Genomic DNA, 24,817 nt, shown 5'->3' with positions numbered 1-24,817 from the left:
GGCTGCTCAGCCTCCAAACGCTGCTCGCACTCTCTGCTGTTTAAGATTAAACTGACACATGTTGACTCCCTATAATAAAAAAAAAAATCACACATAAAGGCGCCTCCTCGAGCACCACAGCAGGATAAAAAAATAAGAAACCGGGATTTTTGATTCGATTTTAAACACGGATATGACTGAATGCACAGCGTCACTGTTATTCTGTAGCTTTACAGTCCTTCCAACTCTTAAATAATTTCACCCGTGGAGGATTTTTAGTGTCCGACGATGGTATAAATTAAATATCAAAGCTTTTTCTGTCTTGATGAGGAAGAAAAACTGGGCTAAACAGTGAATACTTGGAATATTTGATGAAATTTAACAGAGCTCATAATATGTGAGCTAAAAATGAACTAACACCAACCCCAAAAGATGTGCTTTCTATCACCATTAAGACCTATTATTATAAGGATTATCTTTTTTATTTTTAAATAATAACTAAATACTATGATAATGACTTTAATGATGCTGTTGAGCACCTTAGAAATAATTTTTAAGGTGCTTTGAGAGACAAGCAGAAGAAGGATAAGGTCATCAATACAAACTAGATGAAATGTAAACAACTGTCAATAAAAATACCAATACAATAGAAATAACAAGCATTGAAAAGTGACACACAGAAAGTCTGCAAAGGTTTTGAGATGGCAAATTAAATTAAAACATCCAGAAAAAAAATCTCAATGTTTTAATTAAATACCAATAAAATAACAGAAGCAATAAGCCAGTAAAAATTTTAAAAACAACAACAACACAGTGCCAGTCAGACGTTTGGACACACTCAGTGGGAGTGGATTTTGTTGTTTTGCACATTTTACAGTAGCAATGAAACGACATCAACCTTCCAGAGTTCTTCAGTGACCGCTGGCACATCGAGCTTTCATTGTAGTACAGAACCAGTTGTTGAAAAATATCTTTAAAGATGGCAAAAGAGAAGATTAAGTTGAGGGAAAACATGAAATAAATATCAATATTGATTAAAAAAAATCAAAATGATAGTGATAGTAAAAAATAAACAAGACAACTGAGAAAGAAAAAACAGTAAGAAGATGTTATAAGATAAAAACATGTTAAAAAAAATATGTTTAACGAAGGCAAGAGGTAAGATTAAGTTAGAGCAGAGCCAAGAAGACAATAACATCAGTGTAAAAGAAAATGTCAACACAAGTCACAGTAACAGTCAGAGACCTTTAAAAATACACAAACTATAAAAACTCGATCCTAAAACACAACATCAGACAAAACATGTCTAAATTTGTTTTTTGATGGCCGAGGGTAAAAGTATGCAGCACAAGTACAAATAAAAAACAAGAAAAACAGTTAAAGGGAAAAAAAAGACTTGCAAATTAAAAACAAAGCTAAAAAAAAAGATGAATAAAGACAAAAAGCTATTTTTTTAAAGAAACAACAATAAATAAATAAAAGTAATAGCAGCATTCAAAGAAGGGAAACAACAGAACAGTAAAAAGTAAAACGACATTTGAGGGGGAAAAGCTGCTAACATAAGACATATGACCTAAACCCAAGTCTATAAGAATTTGTTAAAATTGGCAAAAAGGTAAGATTGTGTTAAAGCAATAACAAGAAAGAATAAAAGCAATAGTGGTAATAAAACAAAAGATAAACAAGAAATATAAACAGAAATAAAAGGTAAAACCTGCTAAAAGACAACATCGGAAGCTTATAAAAATGTATTTTAAGGAGGTTGAGGTCATCCTCGGTGAGATCACCTTCTGATTTAAGACCCCTGGGGCCGCACCTGAGGCTTTAAAGCTGCAAGTTGGTTCACTTGGGGTCAATATTGCTGCTCTGTAGCTTGGAACCAAACCTTGACGTGCTTTAAAAGTGATCAGTGAAATGTTCAAATCAATACAGGGAGCCAATGGAGAGAAGCCAGGAGGATTGTGGTAGTGATGCGAAGCCGTCTGCTGAAAACCAGTAAGAAGCCTCGCTGCTGCCTCGTGAACTGTTTGGAGGAGGTAGAGCGATTATGCACCAGCGCAGACTTGCAAAATTTCACTCTCATCATCATCTGAGTGAAAATCCACAGCCTTGCAAACACGTTTCCATATTCATAAGTGTACATAAGGATATTTACAGTAATAGAGTTTAATATAGAACGTGTTTCCTTCTCAGAGACATGTATATTATTTTATCTAAAAGTTTGTCGTCCCATACGATAGAGGCACGTGGCTCTACGCTGATTTTCATGGAAAGCATACACCACTTCTGAGGTGCAGTTATCAATAAATACAACAATTTTTAAAGTGAGGAATACCAACTTTAGCTTTGGGTTATATAATATTGTGATAAATGATGCTTTACAGGGGAACTGCACAATAAAAGCAGCCATAAAACAACTACTAATTGTTATTTTTTCTCGTATTTTCTTTTATGCGCACTCATTAGAGGTGCATACGAGTGCAATTTGGGGTTATATGATGCATGAATGCTGCCTCTGGGGAAACAAAGGAACTCGCTTCTGACGTGTCAGGTGTGAGAAACCCAAACGCTGCCTCTTTGCACTCGTGCCGGTCAGTCTGTACGGTCTGGATCTCCTCCCAGCAGTGGCAGTGTCAACCAGGGGGCTTTGCCTCATAAATCCCACTTGAGGTAGCTGCCCCCCCCCCTCTCCACACACACACACACACACACACACACACACACACACACACACACACAGAGACTCTTCCTGACAGCCAAGTCTGCTCTGAGCTGAATTTCCACCAAAAAACCTTAATTGTACAGTTAGACCATCAAAATACAAAGCAGTGCAGGAGAGGAAGCAGCTTTAATTACCACAAAACCCTTCAGTGGTGGAATATTTGAGCTTTTATTTATTTTTGAAGGGGAGCTGTGACCTTAGTAGTAATAAAAATAAAAAGTAATAAAGTAATAAAAAGCATCAAAAGTTTTGTAAAATGTCAGATTAAAGCAGGTACTTTGTGTCAGTTTTGCCTGTTCAGTTGTGCAGGGATAATCAGTGCTTCTACACAGATTATATTTTACTTTATACAACCTTAAAATATTTTGAAGGAAGTGCTGAGTATTTCCACCTGGATTGTCTTCTCAGATTTGAACCATTTAGCCCGTTTTTGTCACTCTTTAACTTAATTGTGCATTAACTCATCAGCAGAGGCTTTAAACACCTAATCAATGAGCTAAAATGACTAAAACATCACTGGAAACATGCAGGAAATACACATTCAGACCTTTGGACTATACACCCACCTGTCAAACAAAGCAAAACAAGCACAACTCCATGTAAAGCAAGGAAAAACCACTGCTGTCGTCTTTAATCAGAAATAAATGATTAACACTTTATAAGCTTTGAGTTCACACATCAAACGCAATGCTTAATTTACAAAACCTGCAAATCTACCATGAAAAAACATCTATATTTATTTCCAAGTTACTATTTTTTAAATATACTTTTAGGTACAAAAACGCATCGTATTCAAAACTATAAGCACATAATCCATAAAAGCTACATCTAATTGCACATATATATTTAAAAACATAATTTAATATTCAAATCAGTGACACAAATTTATTAACATATCGGATTATGAGTCATCTGCATGCATAATACGCACACATTATATCACCATTAACATACATATGTAGAGTATGCACTCATATGTCTGCCTGTGTTTATGCAAAGTCATTTATGTTTTTTTTACACGCGAGATTGCAGCGTGTTTGCTCTCCCCGGTTTTTTTTTTTTTTTTTAAACTAGCCTACCTACCTGATGTCGGGCTTACGCCAGGGCTGAGACTTGGATTGAAACGTTGACGGGAGACGGGGTCAGGACGGGGAGGTTGCCACGACTGCTGCTGATATGGAAAATTCCAGAAAACAGAGAAAACAGCGTTTATTGATATTTTGCTGCTGGGTTTAGGTCGAGCTCATAATTAGAAATCAATTATGTGAAAAACAAATTAAATAACATACATTTCAAGAATTCACCAATTAGCAGCAGATTGTGTTTAGGAGTTCAGTCGTGTAAAATCAAGGAAATATCTAGTTTTAAAGGGAAAATAAAGCTTTAATATTTACCTCTAATCATGACATTATAGTTGCATTATAACCAGTGTAGATGGTTTTTTGTATGCTGCCCCCGAGGTCAAATAAATTACTGAGGGTTAGCTCAGTTTTACAGATCTCTGACTTGATCTCACACCAGGATTCAGTACCAGTCTTAGGATGGTTTGTGGTTTAAATTTATTATTTTGGTCCCTGTAGACTCTGGTTGTATTTAGTTTGAGTAAAAAAAACAAACAAACAAGATTGAATCAGTGTGTTATAAATTCTCAAGAAAGAAGATCATGCCCCCACATCCAAGAGTTTGTTCTTTTCAACATTTAACAAGAAATAAAAAAGGATGCAAAGTGAATTTTATTGAAGTAAAGTTTTGCAGAAATCTCTCTTTCGTTGAATTTTCCGTTCATAACTCACATTAATTCGACTTTCTTTCACCCTGGCGACTTCACAGACTTAATCTCCAGCATGTTACCTGCTAAATTGCCTCCGTAGGGCTGTTTTTATCTAAAATCACACATTTTTTAAGTGCTAAAGTAGCAAATACGAACTGAAAGACGCATTTATATGAGTGAGCTTCCTCCAAAATAAAAGCAGCAGCTTGTGCACAATCCCAGCCCCCGCAAAATGTGCTCTTATTTTGTTGATTCAATCACTGAGCCTTCATTTTTTGTTCTTTACTAAGCAGCTTCCTGTGATTACCTGTCAGCTTGGAGGAGTTTGGGGTTAAAACATGATCGTCTGCTTGTGCTCAAGTTTGAGTTTAATCCAGCCTCAGTGTCTGAGGGAAGTAGGGGAGGAGGTCGTTGAAGCACCAGGATGGAGACGCTTTGACTTATCTGTGGCCGCCTTAAGTGAAGCCGTTTGGAGATAGACAGAGTAAATAGAAAACGGCGATTGTCGTCTCGCTCTGCCTCCCTCTCCATAATCTGATTGGGCACGTTCCCCCGAATCGAGGGCAACGCCAAAACAAAAGATCACCAATCAGATAGAAGGGGCTCCCACTGAACTTCTTGGCATGCTATGAATGCTTTGCCCTCTCATGTGCGCTAGTATCTAGCAGCGAGATTCCCCGTGTCGCTTTTATGTGTTAATCGTCACCGCTCAGTGAGACCATTGTGCTGTCTGCATCGCTGGGGGAGGAAACCGCAAAAAAAAAAAAAAGAAGAAGAGTTTATATGGGAATGAATGCGAGCAGCAGATACTGCCAGCACCGTTTCACACGAGCACAGAATCGCCTCATCCCCCTGTTGACGAAGGTCCAAGAGTGCAATGTGGTGCTCTGCCACCACAGACATCTCTAATTGGTGGGAAAGAAAATGCAGGAGTGAAGAGTTCATTTATACGTTGAGGAAGGAAGGGCAATTATCACCTGAAGTGCTCCCCCCCCTCCATGTGTAGATGTAGAACAGTCAGATGTGAACACCGCTGACTCAACTTACCTCTAGAAGTGCCCTCGATCTCACAAATTTATACTTTAATGTCTTCAATTCCCCAACTGTTCAGCAGATCCTCAAATCAGCTGTTAAAGTTATGTTCCATTGCAGGAGCTTATAGTACTAAAATATCTTAAAACTGCCAGTCTGGGCCACACTTACACAGGCCTACATACCAAGGGGATTGCAGCAATCACACACAGTTTGCACAGAAGCCACTGGCTTGTCTGCGAACACTTGTTAGCTGCTTGATTCAAACTTTTACTTTGAAGGCACGCCGTCTCCACCTCTGATTATTGTCACATTTTTTACAGTTTCCCTATAACTTGCCAAGAAGTTAGTGAATGTTTGTATCAAAGCTGGAACTCAACATCAGTGGGTGACCGAGGCAGTCTGCTAGCAAACTCAGCAACCAGCTTTACCTACTGACGGCAAACTTTTTGGGGAATACGTGTTTCTTCTTAGCAACCTGTGGTTGCTGGGGAACCGCTGACCAGGCCTATGTGCCCAAGGCCTAAGGTACCGTAACCTCACAGTAGTAAGATACAGTATTTTATTATATTATATGATTCTTTTTCCATGAACAAATTTACCACATGTAGAAGTGCTTCCTGTTCAAAAGGACTAAGATAGTCTGCTTAAGGTGGCGGACTTCGAACTAAGGTTCAAATCCAATCCAGAGTTTTGTTTTCAGCCACTGTTTGGTGAGATTAGGAACAGCCTAATTTTATGAAAACAGCAGATAAAGGTTTTCAAGTATGAGATTTGCTGCACAGTTTAAGACTGCAGTAATGGATCTATTGAAGGGTCAAAGAAGTTGAAAAGGTTAAGGAGAATTTAAGTGCTTTAGCTGCTAAAAACAGAACAAACACACAGAAAGCTGCTCGGTTGCAGCTCTGCTCTGAATGCTAATATCTCAGCTGCGTGCGTGTGTATAATGTCTGTGTGGGTGTGTAAAGCAGATGCCATTCTGCTGATCTCAGTCCACATCCATCCGTCTATAGCTTAAATCTTCCCGAAGGCCGGTTGGTTCAAGCCGTCTCTCCCCGCAGCCTTTTGTCCCCGCCTCTGCAGGTCGGGCGGCGTCTGAACCTTTTCATCTTGTCTCGCAGGTTGACGGCCGCGCGACAAAAAAAACATCTGCCCACCAAAAATTCACAAGCTGCCGCAGACACAAACGACAACAGTCGGCTTGTGTTCCTGCTGCCACACGGTGTCGTTGACAGCGTAGAGTGTTGACCGATCTGTTGTGCTGCTGAGTTAGCTGCACTTCTGTGTGATCTGCTGGGATTAAACAACAACAAATGGGGTTCATTAAAAAATAATGTTGTGTAATATACACTGTATTTATACAGTGTATAAATACAAGAGTATAATTTGTATGAATACAACGAGATACGTTGTGTAAATTTAAAGAGATACATTGTAAACATCAAAGAAGATTCACTATATAAATACAGGGGCTCTATTGTATAAATACAGTTTACAATATTACATATTTATAAATATACTGTTTTAATACAATGTGTCCTGTAATACTTGTTACATAGTTGTTGAAACTGTAATTTATTTTGTTTTTCTTTGTTTTCTTTTTTTTTGATAATTTTTAATATATGAAAATAAATTCTGAAATGTCATAATTAATTAGTAAAATTAATAAAATATTAATATAACAAAGAAGATTGTTGGTGTTAAATAATAAAATAAATGTAAGAAGATAATATGTTCAAACTGAATATGTTTTATTAATAAAAGGTCAATATAACAAAATATGGAAAAACACCGCTTGTTCATTTTTTTTAAATGCAGTTTTTTTCTCATATTTTTTGCAAGCTAATACTACAATACAAACTGTATTCATTTAGACTATTTTTTTCCTCCACAACTTAAAAAAACAAAAAAAACAAAAGAGCTCTTTAACCCTGATCCGCTGTGTCTGATAAACCTAATGATGATTTGGGTTTCTCAAAGCACCACCATGTTTTGGAAATGAGCTCTAAAAGCAGGATCTGCAGAAGCAGAACAAAGACAAGTTTGGAAAGGTTTAAAGGTTGCCTGGACTGTTCGGAAAAGCGCAGCTCGTTACGGCTCGAGCGGCGAGCGCGCTCATTTGCAGTAAAAAAGTGTGTGGAGGGTTTAAAGGTTGCATACATCGAAGCAGAGATGTAGCGAGAACATTTGACTTTCCTGGTGAAGTACAGTCAATATTGTGAGAGGCTTTAATGGTCAAACATATGCATAGTTTCTGCTCGAGTCCTTCTGCTGTGGTAAAGCCTCAAATACATTCGGTATCATCTATCAAACGCAGGGAGGGGAGGAGGAGGAGGAGGGGTGAGGAGGCTGGAGAACAGAAGTTGGGTTTTGCCACGGTACCGAGCAGTTATTTTATTGACGTGGGAAGACACAGGAAACGAGCTGCTTTCACTCTTGCATGTCGAGTCCTTCTGTTGGCGCGTGAATCCAAAACAATTTCAGATTTTGAGAAATACGGGGGCAGCTGGCGTTCCCACAGCCGTGCTGGAATTAGCCGTTTATGCGCTGCAACCCTATCTGCTCTGCACCTGGGCGGCTAGCATAGCCGCACCTTTGACTAGAGAGCACAGGCCACCACGGCGCTTGAGAGACAGACAACATGTGCTGCGAAGGAAGGAGAAACCTTGGCCAGCACCCTTCCAGCATGTTTTCCCACTTTCTTTTTACTAGCTGGGCGGTGCGTTTGGTGTCATTTAAGGTGGGTGTGCATGATTATAGGGCCTCAAAAATTGCTCCCCAGGCACAAATAATCTGGCAAAATCATACAGAAGGTTTAGATTCCCAGTGAACACATGCACATTTGCAATATATACAGTTGAGATTGTGACATTGTGTGAGCAGGAATTACAAATTCAACAAGTGAAAGGAAAAGAAAAATTGGTAAAACAGACATTTAATGCACTATTATTTTTTTTTTTAAAAAGCTGTTACAAATGTTCAAACATGCAATGCATAGCCACACATTTTCATCATGACCGACTGCAGCTACACTGGAAGTCTTTAAAATCTCCGCTGAATGACTGTTTAATTAGCAGGACTTCATTAGTTTGAGCTCCTGTGGAATGGATTTGGGGCTGTTATACCGAAATCATTCCCTTTATTGTACCTTTCCCGAGCTCGTACCGCCGGGCCGGCGGCATTAACAGGCAGGCGCGGCAAAACAGCGGTGAGGAGTGAACATGTTGTCGCCTGTGTTGAACATCTGACCTGGCTGGAACCTGCGGCGAGCGTCACAGCTGAACAGGAGGCCGTCTGGATGGGAGAGGATGGAGAGGGAAGGGGGGGAAGGTTTGGCTGTACATGCTTGGCTCCTTGCCCCGGTCCCATTGACCAGACAGCTGAACTAGCGAAGGGAAAGGGGGGAGGAAGGGAGAGAAGACAGGAAATGGATAAAGCTTCTGTTTTTTTTAGACGTGAGAAAATAATAATCTGTGCATGCTGCTTCTATCGTAGATGAAGGTGTGCCTGCACCTGTCAATCAGAAGATGCCTCGACTGAAGGACCCAAGACCTGCTAACCCTGACATATTTAAGTCACATGAAAACTTTACAGTAAAGTGAGGAAAAGAAGAAGTCCACAGGTCTGTATTTCTCAAAAACCACGCACCACTAACCTGCTGTGAGAACCAAACACCTCTAACCAGACCTCAAAAATACGCTTTGATAACTCTGTAGGAACCTGTCCAGGGTGTACCCCGCCTCTCGCCCTATGACAGCTGGGATAGGCTCCAGCGCCCCCCGCGACCCTGAAAAGGATAAGCGGAAGCGAATGGAATGGAACTCTGTAGGACAATCATCAACAGCACGGCCCAAACATACAAGCTTATGTGTGTTTTGTAAGTAGCATAAACTTCCTTTTACAAGTTTCTGTTTCACAGATGAAGATTAAAGAGTCCAAATGAGCTTAAATCTTAAACTGTGACATTTCTGATTCTGCATACATGGCTTTGGCTTCATTTTACCCTTGCTAAGTAGACAGCAAAAACACGTCAGCCCTGCAGAATGGTTACTGACCCCGTGGCAACCGGTGGTTGCTGAACTCAGCCACAAACTCTGATCAAAGTGCACTGACATGAGTGGAAGGAGCCTTTGACGAGGATGGGATTTGAACCCTCGTGTATTTTTTTACACACATTTGGTTCTGATAGTAGAAGTGCGAGTTTATTTTCAGATCACGTGACTTGGAGGGACAAACTGCAAGCTGATTGCTGATGTATCGACACCACAGCGCTCATTTGGTTTTCTGCTGAAGAGGGACTGTACATCTTTTCCGACCTGGGACCCCCGAGGTGGAGCTGGAAAAATGTTGCTGATATATATTACGTACCTTGTAACTATTATTAATCCCAGTGGGGGAATTGCTTTACCACAGTCAATTAAAATATAAATATAAGTGGTGCTAACCTTGATTTGGTTGCCATCAGGTTGGATTAAAGCTACACTTTTTATTGTTAATTAGTGTCTCTTCAGAGATACAGACTAATAAAAAATATGATTGGTGTAACTTTTGCAGTACCAACAAAATAACATTAAATAAAAATGATATTTTTTATCTTAGTTATTTTAATAAACCGTTGGTTCGTGTATCACAAAATTAGCCATATAGAATGTTTTTGTGCCAAAACAGAATATATTTGGAATTTTATTGTGAAAAGAAAGAACAAGAAGTATCCCTTTTGACCCACGAAACACTGAGACAAAACAAAACAACAACAAAACAACAACAAAACTGTCATGATCCTGGGTCTTTCACCCAGTGTTTTGTGTTTTCTATTGTTGTGATATATTTTGGTTCTGTTCTTCCTCAGTTTAATGTTGAGCCATTTCTGTCTGTGTTTTCCTCTGTGTAAAGTCCGTGTTCCTTACTCTGTGTCTTTGCATGTGTGAGTTCCTGTTTTATTTTGCAGGTCTGCGTCTCTCGTTAGTGTTTCTAGTTTCGCTTCCCCTTGTCTCGTTATGTCCAATTACTCCCAGACGTGTCTCCCTCCTGTTTACCATTCCCTGATTGCCCTCTGTGTATTTAAATCCTGTGTTTTCGCGCGTGCATTGCTGGTTCATCTGCGTATCTCCCTCTGTTGTCATGCCGTGTATCCCTGCAGCTCTGTGTGTCTCTCTAGGTTTCAGGTTTGTTTTCTATGCTTAGTTTTCCCAGTTTAGGTTTTACTCGTTCCTGTTTTTTGCCACCCTCGCCTTTGTTGTTTGAGCACGCTCCATCAATAAAGCTTCCTCACCTCAGTTGTGCAGCATCTTGGGTCCTTTAATAATTCCATATGGCTCGCCTCGCGAACTGTGACAAAAACCAACATTTTTTGGCCTTATTTTCTCAAAAGTCAAACAAAATTTTGAGGTAACCCAAAATTCTGACTTGTGTATGGCAGAAAAACAAACAAACAAATAAATGAATAAATCAGAGCCGTAAAGAAGCTCCCATAGACAGTAGCACCATTTCTGGTTAAAAGCAGATCAAACTGACTCACTACACCGTCTTGTGGTACAAACTGGTATTACATGAAAGTACAGCCTGGCCCTAATGAAAGATGGCATCGCTTCAACACAACACACACTTTTTAACATGAGGTCGCAGCAGTAATTTCTTCACATTCTGCTAATAACTTTAGTAAATTTTGCAATGTTTTGAGCTAATTTTGCACAATATTTTATAATGAGTTCTTTAAATAAATTATGACTTGGCTCTGCCTTCTTATTACCCAACCCTCCTTACCCCTTGGTTCCACTAGCTGCTAAAACTACTTCCAAAATGTCACATAATTTCCACTTTTACACATGTGTGTTGCTAAAGAGATGAAATCAAGAAGAGCCCCATAAACCTTCCAATAGCACATGTTTTATATATCATCTTATATGTCTTGACACATGATTTACTGATAAAAGCTTGAACATTTTTCTCAGATAATACAGGATTTATAAGACACAAACCTACTTATTCTCTTTATTTTGAACCAGTGACCCCAAAGCAACAGCAAAAACTTTAACGCTGTGGCGGATAATTAAAAGTTAGGTCAAGTTAATTCGCTCACGTGGTAATTTTTGTGTCCCATACGCTTGTAGGCGTGCACACTGTGCGCACGTGTCCATGTTGTCTTTGTCCACGACTGTTACCCTGGTGGACCTGCCCACTCTGACTTGGTCCCAACCAATCAGGTGCTAATGTGCAAAAACAGGAGAGGGGCTGCGCTGACAGATGGCAGGCTGACCTGGAAAACCTGCCCTCTTTTCAGGGTTCAGCAGTCGGCAGATGACAGGTATTATTTCATAACCCAAAGACTGAAGAGGGGTTGTTGGTGGCAGACACACACACACACGTAACACACACTTTTGCTGTCACTTTGAATCATTAACTAGTTGTTGACATGCTTCCTGTTGAGTTTGGTCATTCTTATTGGTACTGTTATTAGTTGTTAGCTCAGGAAGCATCAATTTTGAATTAAACTTTCTCTTTTTTTCTCTTGATACATGATTTATTTAAACACTTTCATGCTTCACAGGTAGATACACATACTCAGCTTCAACCCGAAAATACATGTTACATGTTTTTCTTGGGGTTTTTGGAGCATACAGGCCTACATATGTCAGTATGCAGAGGATTAAATCAGATTTAATCAGGCTGTGAATTCCCTGAATTAAAGTACAAATTACAAGCTTCCAGCTCACAGAATTTTACCCTCAGCCATTAACGCGCACATACACACACCTATTTATCCGTCTCTCCAACCAGCCATGTAACTCCAGTGTCAGGGTAGATCTGTGTGGCAGAAAGGGCTTTCTGATGAAGTTGTTCATAAATTTTAATATGACATGTCAGCTAGCATGATGTATAGACTGGCTGCTCATTCATATTTCAAGCAGTCTGCTGTTGAGAAAATAGCACAGTTGTACCTTGCTCTACCTTCAAGTGCTGCGCGGTTACAGCTGTCAGAGCCAGTGCAGAGAAACGCTGTTAGCGAGTCTCTGACAGTTTGGATTTTTCTTTTTTTTTTGGTGCAGGGATTTTCTCACAAATCTGCCCCCATCATGGAGGACGAGTGGGGAAAAGAAAAATAACCTCCAGTAAATCAAGGAAAGATTATACAAATGCTCATGCAAGATATCTGTTAAGGGATAAATCATTCACTTGCACTGAATACTTCGTTCAGTATGCTTTTTTTATGATGCTTGATGTCTCCATTCGCAAGGATAACCAAGCCACTCTATAGTCCATAGTCATTTGCAAGGCTAGCATTACAAATGGCCAGCCATGTGAAAGTCATGTCTTAACTGGGTGACAGAAATAATATATTGCAAACAAACTCTACATTTAAGAATAGAAAAAAAGACAAATAACAATAAAACACCAAACAAATGTGCTTACAACAATGTTTAAAATGGTCTAGCCTCTGTATTGGTAAGACATGACCATGCTTTTAAATGTTGGTTAAAAAGTGAACAGCTTGGAGTCTTTTGATGTTTTAGTTTGCTATAGGCTCTTCGTATACCAATAAACCACAATATTGGTTGTTAGCAGCACATTATGCTAATTCTGACTAATGCATGTCCGTTAGTACTCCAGTGCTAGCATCAAGCAGTAAATTACACACACTCTAAAACTAGCTTGCTAGCAGCAGTTTACACAGATTTGGTCAATTTTGACTGTAGTTAGTACTCAGGCGTTAGAATAAAGCTGTAAATTATGCAAGTTTTAGGCTAATAGCTTGTTAGCAACAGTTACCACAGATTATGCAAATGCTAGCATTAGCTTTGAGCAGTAAATTACATATATTTTAAACTAATGGTAATTTGTTAGCAGCAATTTTATGAGATTAGGCTTATGTGAATGTTGTGTATTTGTTGGATACTAACATATATAAATTCCCTGCTAAAGAGCTAATTTTAGCTTATTAGTGACAATTTACACAGATTAGGATATGTACAAGTTAGCATTATGTACAAGTTATGTACAAGTTAATGCTAACTTGTACATATCAGTATTATAGTGTTAACATCAAGGAATAACATTTGTATGTTGTGGGCCAATTCAAATTACTACATGTCGCTAAAGCCAAAATACTGGCCATGAAAAACACTCATCCAGTAAAACACTGAAGCTTGCCTCAAAACTTTCCCTTTATTCTCAACCAAAGACTTCTTGAAGTGCTACAGATGAAAGATCTCAATCATTAAGAGTTAAAAAAATGTTACGGGTCAAAAATAATATCTGAACTAGACAGAAAAAAATCCCTTTTGCTCTGAACAGTTGAGGATCATATCGAATTCTCCTCCACATAACTTGAACTGATGCCTGCCTTGCTCAGTTGAAGGTAGCCAATATCTGATTTTTCCCAACCTAAGACTCTCGCCTTGTATGAAAATGAGACACATTACCGGTCCATTAATTGATCTGGGTGCTGCTTTGAAATGTGGACCTTCCTGAGAATCAGGAATTAGGGCCGACTCCGGGGCCAATTAGGTGAGTCTTTGCCGCGTGTGCACCGGCATTTCAATCAGTCCAGACCGTCCGCAGGTGAAATGCCAGACAGGAGTTGTCGGTGGCTGTCGTGAATGCTAAAGGCAGGTTAGGCGGCAATTCATGTCCAAATCACCCCATGCATTCAGCAGAGGGGGGCAGAGGCTAATAGTCGCTCATTGCCTGGTTTTACCTTTCCTGATCCTGCGGCTGCCGCTAAACATCAATGACTGATCCGAAACAGGTTCTCCACTCAGCATGTGATACCGCTCTTTACCTTCTCTGCCAATAACAGAGGCAGCATGTCTATGAATAGCAAAGAAGAAGAAATGGTGGTGTAATTATCCCTCTGAGAGCACCCCTTCCTTATCTGGTTATACACATTTGAAGATATAATGCACACTGAGTGACAGGATATTCCTCTGATAATATTTATATGTTTATTGATTTACCTAGAGACATTCTTTTCAAATACATATCAGCCATTGGGAGGTTAGATGTGACTTAATATCATAGTGTACTTTGAATATGTTTTTTGGACAAGCTCTTTTTCTACACCAGAGGTTCACCCTAAACACAAAAATATACTATAGTAAAAAAGCAGTAACTACACATCTGGCCTTAAAAGTTGTTAAATTATTATCTTGCTATAATGATCATAGCATATATGTGAATGTCTTAACTCCTAGACTAACAGATCTTCACAGTCTTTGACTCTCTGCTAGCCAAACATAATTTGGAAACATATTTATCCTGCTTACTGAATCTACATTTTTCATAAGCTGAATGAATGCTACTGCTACTAAGTAGCTAAATCAAAACTGACAATAATATAACTGATAAAGTGCTCGTGCTATAAGCTAATTGTTGTAGCTCAACAGGTAAGCCATATTTATAGCCTTTGACTCTGATTTAGTGTACTAAATCAGCAGTTATTTACTTATTAAATGGTCTTAAATTGTTCTAAAGTGTTTATTTAACTCAGGGAAAAAAGTAACATGTAGTCAAACTTTAGCTAGACTGAGTGACAAAGAGTTTATATACAAAACAATGAGTCTGGGTTTTTATTGTCAAAATCAAATACAGTAGGAAGAGCTGGAAATACGGGATATTTCAGGTCAGAGATCATACTCAGTCATTTTTTATTTTTATTAAACAGATAGTTAAATTTATATAATATGCTATTACAGCAGTTATGAATTAAATTTGAGTTTGTTTGATGTGCCAAGATGTAAAGAAAAAAAAAGTAAACCTTTATTATCGTGACATGGTAATGTTTAACCTAAGACCAGTACAAGAAGAGACCAACAATAAACTATATATGGCTATATATAGGTCAGCATATTGATGTAGATTACAGGGCAAATGTGTATTTATAGCATGTGGGAGTGCCAAAATAGTAGTAGTGTTATTTACTTGAAATTAACCTGAAAAACCAATCACGAATAAATTCAAGTACTTATAATAAAAGTAACGAGGCTGAAAAGCCTACATTTAAATATTGCTGCAAAAACTTTTTTTTAATATATTTTTATTTTAATGCCTCATTTTTAAAACTACTCTTTATTACAATAAGGAATTCTAAAAATGTAACTAAGTTATTTAAAAAAGCCTCTGAGCCACACAGTATTTGTATTTATTTTTCTTTTCTTCATAGAATTGCCCATTTATTTACAGCCACTTCTCATTTTGCCCATACTCGTGCTAATTATGGCTGCCTGTCTGTCATATTTCAGCCATGTAATCCCTGGGAGCGGCTGACTGGCTGACCATGTGCTGTGTTCAGATGTGTCCTGCCACTCTAAACCCTGTTGTAATCCCGCGTTCAGCCAGCGTGAGCCTTAATTGAAATAATCCCTGCCGATGAGCGGGGCGGTGCTGCACAAGCCTGCAGCCGGGGCCAGTTTCATGATGGGTCCAGTTTAACCCACTGTGTGACTCTGACCTTTCCCTCGCTGCTCGCTGGGACCATCTGAACCCGTCCCAGTAAGGACATCTGGTCGGATACTGGGGAGGTCGTTTGATCCGCCTGCCTGCTCCCAGAGGCCTTTCAGACCCTCTCAGACTTACAGTACAGCACTGAGCGCTGCTCGAGGGGCGTATGACAGCCGCACAGCAGAACAGTTTGCTATCAGTAAGAGAAAGAAGCAGCTTTTACTGGCAGATTTTTGAGCAGTGTACTGAGTTAGTGACTGAAACAGAAAACGTCCTTTAGAGAATAAACAGAGCTAGCTGAATAAACTTGCTTAAAACAGGTTGCAAATCAATATTTTCATTTATAATCATTCAACAGACATGTTTATGTCAGATAAACGGTTCAATTTTTAAGCATTATTACATTATTATTATTATTATTATTATTATTATTATTATTATTATTATCTTGCTACGTTTTAGGAGTATTTAAGTATTAATTTGGGTTGAATTTGTTTAAAAATGTCAATGTCGAAACTGTGTCGAACACATAAGCAACATGCTTATTACAAACAGCAAGCAGGAAATATGCTGAATAATTTTAATTTGACCCTTTTTTGATATTTACCTTTGTTTGCTTTCAATAAATTAAAATATCTGCATGCACAGTCCACGAGGCCAGATTAGCCAATGGGCAGTCTGGGCACTGACCCAAGCGTAAACACTGAGGAGGCCTGTTGAAGCGGCATATGGAAAAGAAGATTTGACTCTTTAAATTTAGAGCCTGATGTTTTGATTGCCAGAAAAAGTACATATATAATGACATAATTGCTATAATGCAGTTGTGTATATTTTGAAAGGAGAAGAAGGAGCAGGAGAGGAGGAGACAGACAGACAGACAGACAGACACAGGGAAGCCCCACAGGAAGTAGACAACAGCAGATGTGTGTGTCAGGACATTTGCACCAAACACGAACATAGAAAAAGCTCTGGCTGCTTCAGTTTCCAGCGTGTCACTCTTTTGGTGATTGCACATTGCTCTCCGTAATGACTTCAGGTCCAAACGATTGTGGACAATAACTTTATTCCTCTTCACTCCAACACAGTGGGTTTAAAATCAAATAGTCAAGATGTGATTAAAGCATGAATTGCAGTCGTTTTTATACACGGTCAACCAGCATCATTTTTAAATGTAAGGATTGTTCTTAACATTAGGATTTTAAATTCTAGAGCTTGTGAACTAAACCAAATGCTCTGTTTCCTCCTCTGACGTGGCCTGTTAGACCTTTACTGCTGCCTTTGTGGGTCTCTCTGCTTTTAGTTTTGTCTTCAGTAACCTGAAAAGCACGCTCTGTTCAGTTCAGATCAGGCGGCCGACCTGTCCAGTGAAAATGATCCCATTTCTTTGCTTTGAGAAACTCTTGGGTTGCTTTTGCATGGTTTGGGTCATTATCCATGTGCACCATCAAGTGTTGTCTGATCAGTTTTGCAGCATTTGTCTTAATCTGTGCAGAGATTATAGCCCTGTACACTCCACAGTTCATCCTGCTGCTCCTATCATCAATAAACACCAGTGACCTGATTCCACTGGCAGCCATACGTGCCCGTCCCATAACACCGCCTCCAGCATGTGTGGCAGATAATACGCTATGCTTCATCCTGGTTTCATCTGAGAAACTCTCCGGGCTCGTTTAGATGTTTCCTGACAAAGTCTACTCCGGCCTTCTTGCTCCTGAGTGTATCACGTGGTTTGCAGCTCGTTGTAAACCCCCTGATTCTAATAAAAATCTGATAATGACACTCCTACCTCCTCTGGAGTGTTTTTGGTTTGGTTAGATGTGGTGAAGTAATTTTTCCTAACCATGGAAATAATTCTGTGATCATCAGCTTTAGTCGTCTTGTGGTTCTTCAGAGCTTTTGGTGTTGCTGAGCTACTCAAAACATTCCTTCTTTTTAAAGATGTCCCACACTTTGTTTTTCCAGAGCCTACTAGGTTTATTTCGTTTTTCCAGCCTAATAATAAGAACAGCTTTCTTTACTTGTACTGACATCTATTTGGACATCATATTGAGCGTTCGAGTGAAAACATTTGGAATCAAATCTTCCATCGGCTGAATTTGTCTTGAAATAATGAGGCAGCAGGCCTCACCTGGCCATGAAACTGCTTGCCAGTTAGGTGAGATTACATTTCTTGTAGTGAAAAGTGTAGGCTAATATAAATAGATTCCAGGGTTAATTAGCACACGATACATGTGGCAGACTTACATGAATCCATTAGCAAGATAAGAAGCTAACAGAAGAAACTGTGGTGTTGTTTTAAACCACGAAAATGTGCTCTTACAAGATGTTTTAAACACCGAAACTTAAACCAGCGATCGTGCAGTGAAACCTACATATTGTCTGTTTCCAAAGATTTTTAAACAGGCCCACTGTGTTTAAACTGCAGCGTTTACAATGCATCACCTCTGAATTATTGCCCGCCGCGCGCTCCTCGCTAATGAATGTGTTTCTCTCTCCGTGTATTTAGTTATTCTGTGTCTGAATGGGTTCGTCTCTGCCTCCTTTTTCCTGCCACTGTATCTAAAACGGTGCATTAACATCTGCAGCCCATTTAGTGCTGCTGACACAAGGCTAATAACAGTGTGTGTGTGTGTGTGTGTGTGTGTGTGTGTGTGTGTGTGTGTGTGTGTGTGTGTGTGTGTGTGTGTGTGTGTGGCTTAAGCACCAGCCAACAAGCACAGCTGAAAGGTGTCACCGAGGCTCCTACGCCTCCTCTAACAGTTACTGATTCAGGAGGCGCTTGGGGTTTTTATGTGTGTGTGTGTGTGTGTGTGTGTGTGGCCTCAAAGTACTGCCTTTAAAGGAACATGCTGCAGAAATGTTGTATTTGTTGGCAGAAACACCTGAGGAGCATATCTTCAGGTGATAACGAGGCTGGTTTGATGCTGGAGAATCAAAAGAAAAGAAAAGAAAAATCACATAACGCAGCGTCCGTGCAACTTCCACATCCCCATCTCTCTCTCTCTCTCCTGCTCTTTTCCTCTGCATTGTTATTTGTCCATTTCTGATTATTGATCTTTTACAAATATTTTTCAAGGTATCTTAATTACCCGCAAAAGAAGCGGCGCCTTGGCCGGCGGACAACACAAATAAGTTAATTTGCATTTCTGTGTTGTGAGTGTTTTGGCAGGCGCCGCACCGGTCCAGATTGTAACCCCTATTTCTGCCTCCAAAAACCTGCCTTGGAGGAGCGTCCACGGAGGGATTAGGGATTTAGTGGGGAAGGTAAGTGTGACTACAAGCTTTGGCTCGCCATCTGCTCCCCAGCAGAGTTGAGGCCAACCTGTGCAGCCTGCAGCAAAGACCTGGGCACTGTGCTAACTCTGGCTCGAGCCAACCTGGCGCCCGCGGCCCCAATCACCAACAGTCTGCTGATTAGTTGTAAGAAGCACTCCATATGTAGCAAAGTTTTTTTCCTCCTCTCTCTCTGTCTGTCTGTCTCCTTCCCTTCCTTCCTCTCCTCCTTCGGTATCCTCTCGCCGCATTAAATAAATATGGATGCATGGATTTTTTTTTTTTTTTTTTAATCGCCTTCGGTGGTCTGTTCTTCTTCTCGCTCACCTCTGACAGAATACCAAGCCAGGGGAAGGAAAGGAAAAGAAGATGAAGAGGGTGAAGCAGGAGGAGAAGAAGAAGAAGAAGAAGAAGAAATCCTGGCTGTTCTCCTCTCCCTTCTTCTCCTTCCCCTCCCTTGCTCTCTTTTGCCTGGCAGCGCCAGGAGACAGATGACAGGGGTTTGTGGCCGTCTGATCACCCCTGGGTGGGTATTTTCTAATTTATTTAACGGCAGCTTATTAAAGAAGAAGAAAAAGAAAACCAAGATGAAGAAGAGGAGGACGGAGAATAAAGAACACAGGAGGAAGGCAGGTCTCTCGCCCCAATGCTGCCCAAAGAAGAGGAGGCAGCGACTCCCTTGGTGGAGATACCCGAGAAGATCAAACGACACCAGAGGATGAGAAGGAGGGGAAGAAAAAAAGCACAAGAAACATAATGCTCATTATTAAATTGCAGCCATTCCTGTTGCCAGGAACCTATTTCTCAGTATTAATTATTCATATTTTATTTCAGTAATCCAATACTCAGGTGAGAGCGGCTGCTTGTGATAGAACGTGTAATTTTGAAGCTTAATGGCAGCGGGGCGGCCCGAGCAAGGGATTAGAAACAGAGTATAAATCACTAATGGCTGCGTGGACGTACGGCGCCTTGAATCCGTCTTGCTTTGTGTTTACTTGTGTTTTATTGCGCCACGACGCTCCGAGGGAAACACTTCGCTGTGACCTTTCTCTTCCTCCCCAACCCTGCAAGAATGTGAGAAAAGAGGAAAAACTAGTGTCACACTTTGCAGGGAAAACAATTTTCATGCTTTGTCTAAACAAAGAGTTCATCTTGTTCCCCGGCTGACAGTGAATGCGCAGGAAGCAGAGAGTGGAGGACGTGTTTGCAAATGCGCACAAGGCCTGATTCGTACAGATTATGTTTTTCAAGCAGAATAGCGCCATCACTTACTTTTGATCCGATTACTTTCACCCTGAAATCCATCTTCACGATAAGAAGAAATTATGGACATTTCAGGAGTTTTGGGGAATATTATGAGCATTTTTTTTCCCCTCGCCTTTTTTTGTAGAGCCCGAGGTCCCGCCGTCTCATAAATGTCTCTGTCATCACCTTCGCCATCGCTCTCAGGCGGGCTGACAGTGCAGGAGGCGTTCGCTCCTTTGCACCCATTTATATCCTCTGTTACACTGATGAAAAAAGTGAAAAATACGCAAGCATATTTCTAACCCAGACACAGATGACTATAACTGTCCTGCATGTTTAGAATAGGAGTTGAAGACACATCTTTGTTAAAGCAAAAAATTCTTGTTTTTTTTTTTCATTTTTGAGAAGTCTGATACCACTCTGTTGGCACAGCTACGTTATAGCAAGTAGGCAGTTAGCTTAGGCTAAAGAAAGGAAACCAAGTAAACTACAGATAATATGTATGAGGTATATGCAACCACCATAATCTGACTCATTTACATCTTGATGGATCAAGTTTTACATTTCGGTGATTGTCATCTTGCCTGTTTTTTAACCAAACACCAGCCAAATCAAATTCTGGCTAGCTAGCTTCATTAGTCAGTTGTATACACCCTGTTTTAAGGTAGAATGCTACATTATGGCTAGCAAAAAGCAGGCTTAGAAAGACAATGTGTATAAGAATGTAACCACCATAAAATGCGATACATAATAAGGGCGATCGTGGCTCAAGAGTTGGGCGTTCGTCTTGTAATCGGAAGGTTGCTGGTTCAAGCCCCGGCTCCGACAGTCTCGGTCGTTGTGTCCTTGGGCAAGACACTTCATCCGTTGCCTACTGGTGGTGGTCAGAGGGCCCGGTGGCGCCAGTGTCCGGCAGCCTCGCCTCTGTCAGTGCGGCCCAGGGTGGCTGTGGCTACACTGTAGCTTGCCATCACCAATGTGTGGATGATAGTGTAAAGCGCTTTGGGGTCCTTAGGACCAAATAAAGCGCTTTACAAATACAGACCATTTAACTCTTTTGGTGGTCATAATCTTTTTTATTTTTTTAACCAAAATGGGTAGCCAAAGCTAATACTGGCTTGCAAGCTTGTTTAGCAAAGTGTATTCACTGTGTTTTAAGTGAAGCACTTTGTGACCTGTATTTCGAAACATTTTAAGACTATAGAAGAAGTGCTTGCTCATAGGAGGTCATATGATTGTTGGGTTTTTCCTCTGTATGTAATATTGTAGGGTTTACCTTACAAAATAAAGTGCCTTTGAGGCGACTGTTGTTTTGATTTGGTGCTGTATAAATAAAATTGTAAAATTGAATAGAATTATACATTTACGGTAAGTCTTCTGCAAACTTTTAATATCTTCTGTACATTTAGGTATATTTACTGTAAATTTTCTATAGCTACTGTACATTTATTGTAAGTTTAATGAAAACATTCTATATCTGCTGTACATTGCTGTAAACTATCTATATCTACTGTACGTGTATTGTGAATGTTTTACATTTACTGTAACTTCATGGTAGGTTTACTGTAAATGTTCTGCAGGTGTGCACTAGTGATGGGTCATTGTGACATCCATGCTTATTTTTGATGGTGGTGGTACTGGGCAGCTTTTGGCCTTACAAGAAAAAAGGCAATTAGGTCATAGAATATGCACACATCTTGCATGCTCTGTGGTCTTCCGCAATTTGGTCAAAAAAAAAAAAAAAAAGTAAAGGTCAGCCACGTTAGTCAGATTGCGCTCGACAAATTCTAAAAAGGCTCGCTGGTCACGCTGAATGTATTCCCTGCAACATAATTAGCCCCCTCAATTCCCTGTCGTACCAGGCTACCCGGTGTCTCAAAAGCCCCACCCCTTCCCCCAAAATGCCTTTCACCTCTGCTTGCTCTGCAGCTATGCCCCCTCCTCTCCTCTCCTTTCCCCTCTCACTGCTCTATCACACATTGTTGCTACCCTAAACTTGCTGCAGATGCGGTCGGCTGATGCATAAATTAGTCATCAACATTAGCATTAGCCGACGCATGGCACCCGGTGCCAACTGCTCTCCGAACGGCCATAAAAGGTCATGTTTTGATGACTGAATGCCACACAGGCACCTTGGCTCCCCGGAGGAGGGTTCCCCAGGTGCACGTGAAAGGTTAAAAATTACCTACCCGCCACCGCCTGTCTCTGGCGAAGGAAATAATTAGGGGGTTTTTAGGGAGCGGCAGAATGCCTCGCTGTCAGATGACAGAGCGTTACCTAATGGTCGTATCTGGGGAAGAGTCAACCGGCCTGTCATTCTCTTGACAGGACAAATGAGCATAATGGTGGCAGGGAAATGGGCGCCTGTTCCCCCTTTTTTTCCCAGCCAGGGAGGTGGGGGGGGGGGGGAGGCAGAGTGGGGGTGAAATGGCAGTGCCTGAGCAGAATAACACCAGCAAGTTAACCTTTTACATAAATCTGTTAACACGTGTATGAGTGCTGTAAAAGTGAGGCTTGATGCTACGCAGCTACAAGGTAGCACAACTCCATTTTTTTCCCCTTCTGGTGCTTTATGATGGAATGAGCTTTTTAAGATTTTCATTTTGCAGATGGAACATCATCTTTCCTGCAAGACAGAAGGAAACCCATCAAGTTCCCCGATTTACCTCAACAATCTCCACCTCCTACAGACTTCCCTTTAAAAGGCCCTCAAGCTAAGGGTGAGGCATTCTTACGAAATTTTGAAGGTAACAACAATTTTTCTTATTATTGTTGTTTTATAAAGACTTGCCTTGAATCAGTTGAAAGCATCTGTGGGCAGGCATGTTTACAGGATTTATTTTAAATGGAGTGGCACACGGGGAACCGAGAAGAAGGCAGGTTCGACGGAAATGTGTGTTGTCCTGCCGTAAACACACTAACACACTGCCAGTGCAGTAAAAGCATAAAGGTTGTGCACCTTATTTATGAATTCTGGTTGTGCTTACTGACCTCGAACCGATTTTATGTGGTGCACGGCGCTCAAAAATCTGCCAAAATTGTTTTAGTATGACTTTGGTAAGCTACGAAGCTGCACCGCTTGATGGATTGTCGGAGAATTAAGGCTACTGTAATCGGGAGCCTCGCGGACTTGGATTAATCTGGGTCCAAAAGTCTATCCGCTTCAGGTCCCAAAGTCAAACGAACAATGCGGCATCACTGAGAGTTGAAAACGGTCTAAATTCCTTCATCTTTAAGAAAATGATCAGCGTTGCTGCTTTACCAGGTGTAACAATTAAGTTTAACATCCAGGCATCGATGAAAACAGAATTTATTAAATTTAACAGAGTTAGAAGTTCACAGGAAGTTAGCTCGCTAGTTTCCACCTAAACATGACATACCATATTCTGACTGAGAGATTTCTGAAAAATTAAAACGTACAGCTCTGCTATCACTTCCAACATAAATGAAGACAGAAAACTGAACAGCAGTGACTTTTTTAGGGTTGCTGAAGTTGGGCTAGCTGGTATATCATTATATACCAGTTAGCTACGTGATCGCTAACGACTAGGGTTGCCAACTCCCTGAAAAATAAATAAGGGACACCTCGTGGCCAGGGCCGGGCGACCCAGTTGTCTTCACCATTCCCAGTGTGGTGAATTTTCTAGCTCTTTTTTTGTGTGTGAAATTATTTTTTTAACCATTTGACTTGAATTTGATTTAAGTAGATGCATATTCTTTGTGATTTGAACACATGTGAAACAAGTGATCATTTAGCCATTTATTTTTAGCTCAAAATGACAACATTAACACAGTAAAACAGGTCTTCTTAAACAGAAGCCTGTCATGCTTAACTTTTGAGAATATAAGTAAATCTTTCTTTAAAAGAACTCTTTCCTGCTTAACTTAAAATAATAGAAAACAATAGAAAGAAAAATATTCTTGTAACAGTGCACATTTAGTGCATTTAGTACAATTGGCTTTAGTTGAGGTTATTTCAGCTTTTCTAATGCTAATCAGCTGCTCCTGTTTGAAAACCCGCCTGTTCCCATGATTACGCATCTTAACTCATCATCATTATTCATCTATGTATTACTTTTATGTATTAGTGATCTATTTGTTGTAATCATCTATCCTTGCAGTTGTTTATTACACAAAATAAATTATATTATCACACTTCTGGCCACATAGCGCTGATATTCACTGCACATGCCCATATTAACTTTTTCCAGCCAGGTGTTTTCCTTTTCCCATTCTTCCCTTTCTCTGAGGGGAACAAACATAGCTGCTCTAATGCTGGGCTTACACTGTGCGGTTTTAGGCCCATTTTGAGCCGATTTTTGAGTGATCGGACCGATTTTGGCCTTCATCGTGCGTCG

At 40.2% G+C, this 24,817-nt stretch overlaps 1 long non-coding RNA gene across 2 annotated transcripts in view; it reads left to right on the top strand.

Annotated features, from left to right (window-relative positions):
- The window catches only part of LOC309700062, a 94,138-nt gene extending 83,358 nt beyond the window's left edge, over positions 1 to 10,780 (top strand). For both annotated transcript variants that reach the window (XR_014274562.1, XR_014274563.1), the window contains 2 exons: positions 9,000 to 9,126; positions 9,221 to 10,780. This is a non-coding gene — a long non-coding RNA (uncharacterized lncRNA). The remainder of the gene's footprint in view (positions 1 to 8,999; positions 9,127 to 9,220) is intronic.
- Positions 10,781 to 24,817: the final 14,037 nt, after the last annotated feature.

The sequence above is a fragment of the Aulonocara stuartgranti genome, assembly GCF_965226115.1.
Source record: "Aulonocara stuartgranti genome assembly, chromosome: 23".
In the NCBI taxonomy this organism is placed as follows: Eukaryota; Metazoa; Chordata; class Actinopteri; order Cichliformes; family Cichlidae; genus Aulonocara; species Aulonocara stuartgranti.
This window is presented reverse-complemented; position numbering and strand designations above follow the sequence as displayed.